Source organism: Schistocerca cancellata, chromosome 4 (genome assembly GCF_023864275.1).
Source record: "Schistocerca cancellata isolate TAMUIC-IGC-003103 chromosome 4, iqSchCanc2.1, whole genome shotgun sequence".
Lineage (NCBI taxonomy): Eukaryota > Metazoa > Arthropoda > Insecta > Orthoptera > Acrididae > Schistocerca > Schistocerca cancellata.
The window spans coordinates 307,247,353-307,251,069 of record NC_064629.1 but is presented as its reverse complement, the minus strand read 5'-3'; the positions used below and the strand labels follow the sequence as shown (position 1 = coordinate 307,251,069).

The following is a 3,717-nucleotide window of genomic DNA, read 5'->3' as shown; positions in this document are numbered from 1 at the left end:
AGGTCATCAGTCGCCTAGAACTTAGAACTAATTAAACCTAACTAACCTAAGGACATCACACACATCCATGCCCGAGGCAGGATTCGAACCTGCGACCGTAGCAGTCCCGCGGTTCCGGACTGTGCGCCTAGAACCACTAGACCACCGCGGCCGGCTAAAAAGTGATCCCTTATGACATAATCGAGTGAAGGTAAGCGAAGTGTGCTATCTTTAACTTAATATCGTCTATATCTGACTACATCCGTATTTCGAATAAGTATTTGTTTCGGATCTTCAACTGTTCTGCTCCGAGCCGAGTCAATGACGACCTCTATTGACTTCACGGCGTGAGCTCTACGCACAGGCATAGCCTTGGTGGGGCTAGCAGTTCGTGTTACAATTTCCAGTATGAAATTTTCATGTAGACGTCTGAAGCGACAAATATTGTACATTTCACGCAGATTACATAACAGATGTAGAGGAACTGAGAAAAGGAAACTGAAACTATAAAAACTCTTCAGCAGCGTTAACCACAACTCAACTTCAAGACACTCCCTTAAAATTTGCTTAATTTTCGAGCTTATTTGAATGTGCAGTCTTGGAACTTGATCTAATGTAAAAAATACAGTTTTTATGTCACGTGGCATAGGAAAACAACATTTAAAAAGAAAAACTAAAAAGGAAAAGACAACGCTACACATAACTCTGCATTTATTTGGTAAGTTTAAGGAACTTACGTGTGCTGTTATTTACAAGGAGGTTGTTCTTTATTTTAGTACAGTTATTTGTGAAAATATTCCTAAAAATGTGACGTATTTTGACATGATTTATTTCACATCTTTAGCACAAATGCATGTCTCTGAAAAGCATGAATAGTCAACTGTCATTCCAGAAGTTATTTATACACTCCACTATCATTTGTCCTGGTTAAGGATGAACATTCAAAGTCATCAAATCTAAGTATTTGAAACAATTTGTATCCTTCAAGTACAATTTGATATACGAGATCAGGTGGTTGCTTTAGGGCACTACTGCACGGATTAACTCATATTTACTCAATCTCATTGTTTTCCCTTTTGCAGCGAACTCATTAGCAGTAACACTAAGTCCTTCAGATTTATCACGGCAACTTACGAATTTTAATAAACATTGTGATACATAATCTGCAATATATAAAAACGCACTTACATCTTTCTGAGATGTTTCTGTTTCATTTGCATGTTCATGAACGTGCTCTAAATGGCTAATATGTACTTGTTCATCAGGTGTTTCTACAGAACTCAGTGTCTCTTACAAAGTAGTCCCCAAACAACGCAGCTATCATTTTTGGAACACGCATTATTTTCAGTTTCTTTTCGGTGTCTATGACTTTCGGAACTGAGTTGTAGCATGCACCACACATTTGTCTCTAGCGACCAAACCTACACTCTAAAGGATTCGTATGAAACTTACCTAATAACAAATGTTCGCAGCCCACAAGAGTGCTGTAAACGTATTCAGTTCAGTTCACTACTGTATTCGACAATGATGATGGTAACTTGCTCAGTTTATCCCTTTTCTGAACGATGAAAGATCTTTAAGTATTTAAGCTATCAGTGAAACTTTAAATATATCATGAAAACAAGGAAATATAAACACTTGTTCCTTGTCACACGAATTTAAACAGTTGTTACGTTAACTTTTAAACAGATGAGCAGGGTCAAGAAACAAAACTATTTTCTCTGTCTGAGTTAATGGATTATCTTAGAAATTCGTTATAGTACCCTCAGAAAGAACTTGAAATAAATTACCATTGATTCTGCTGTCGCCGGCCGCGGTGGACGAGCGGTTCTACGCGCTTCAGTCCGGAACAGCGCTACTGCTACGGTCGCAGGTTCGAATCCTGCCTCGCGCATGGATGTGTGTGATGTCCTTAGGTTATTTAGATTTAAGTAATTCTACGTTCTAGGGGACTGGTGAACTCAGATGTTAAGTCCCATAGTGCTCAGAGCCATTTGAACCATTTGGTTCTGCTGTCGTCAGTTATCAGTGAAAAAATGGTGCATCTCACATCCTTTATGAGCTTAAAAGTAAGAACTATCAGTTTAACTGCATGCAATGTTTTTAAAGGAAAAAGACCAATCGCATCATCATTGTCGGCAAATGACGATGTCAGCATATACGCCTGAATTTTGGTAGCAGTTTCGCTGTTTTCCAAGATTCCCTCTACACACCAACCTCTGCACGTAACTTTTGGCAAAATACATATCATGTAAAAAGACATTCACAGTTTTCTTATGTAGATTTTAAGTCAATAATGCACTGAACCAGTGCGGATGAAATATCGTCCAATTTAACCTTCATATTCATACAGTCACTATTCTGAAAGCTACTCATACGACAAAGCAAGTTCTCTAATGTAGAGTATTTGGTGCAAAGTAGATTATTACTTATTATCCATCTCTAGTTGCTGGAAGCCACCTTATAGTTAGTCAAACACATGTCTACACTGAAATCTCTTAACTTTTTATGGACACAACACAGTTGGGATGTCTTTGACACAAAGTCTTTAAAATGACATGAAATCATTGGTAATCTTATAGGAAAAAGGCATTTAAATGTAATTCTTAAACTCTATTCGTTAAATCATCAATATTAATTTCGTCCTGTTTGTACTTTACAGTAAAATTTAGTTCTTCTTGATAAAAAAAATATTTTTCTCTCATTCCTCTGGCGATTTTCTTTTAGTAGAAAGATGACCAGACATGTAGGACGGTTGTCTAGGAAACAAAGAACGAACAGCAACCGGCGTAAACTTGACAATTGTCCTATGAACTGTTAGCACAGAATCATCTGCTCTCTTCGTTTTATCCTCAGTGCCTACGTTAGTGCAAAATACAGCACTACCCCAGGTGTGAGCCAACGGTCTTGCCGCAGTGGTAACACCGGTTCCCGTCAGATCACCGAAGTTAAGCGCTGTCGGGCTGGGCTAGCACTTGGATGGGTGACCTTGCGGTCTGCCGAGCGCTCTTGGCATGCGGGGTGCACTCAGCCCTTGTGAGGCAAACTGAGGAGCTACTTGATTGAGAAGTAGCAGCTCCGGTCTCGTAAACTGACGTATGGCCGGGAGAGCGGTGTGCTGACCTTATGCCCCTCCATATAAGCATACAGTGACGTCTGTGGGCTGAGGATGACACGGCTACCGGTCGGTACCGTTGGGCCTTCCGAGGCCTGTTCGGACGGAGTTTAGTTTAGTTAGTCCCAGGTGTTAAATTTGCGAGAGGAACTCCTCTCAACCCCTGAGTCTGCGTGTTTTGGTAATGAAAATATTGGAATATTTCTTTCCTTCTATAGTGTATAGTACAACCTGCTACGCAGCATGTACGTCCCGTTTCAAACGCCTAGGGCAACTAATACATCGATATATCTTTTCCGACAGCAAGAAAAACATGTTTCACACGGTTAAGGAATAACTGCTTGTGCTGATTGTGCTTACGTACCTAAAATCTCCCTCATTTTATCGACTGTTTCCTAATATGAAGACACAAAAATATTAAAACAAATGGAATTCAACCAAAAACATAGGCGATGGTCCTCGCACGTTCGTTAAAAGTTTACACAAATATACCACTAACAGCAAATCGTTTGAAATCACAGCCAAGTACACAAAAGTACCAATGGGAGTGTTGTGTCTAGACAAGACAGCCTAGACACAATGAGAGGAAGCCGAAAGGCACGCGCTTAAACTCACACAGGCTG

The 3,717-nt window shown here is 40.0% G+C and overlaps 1 pseudogene; it reads left to right on the top strand.

The window, feature by feature from the left end:
* Positions 1-2,876: 2,876 nt before the first annotated feature.
* LOC126185686 (5S ribosomal RNA) lies at positions 2,877-2,994 on the top strand (annotated as a pseudogene).
* The last annotated feature ends 723 nt before the right edge of the window (positions 2,995-3,717 follow it).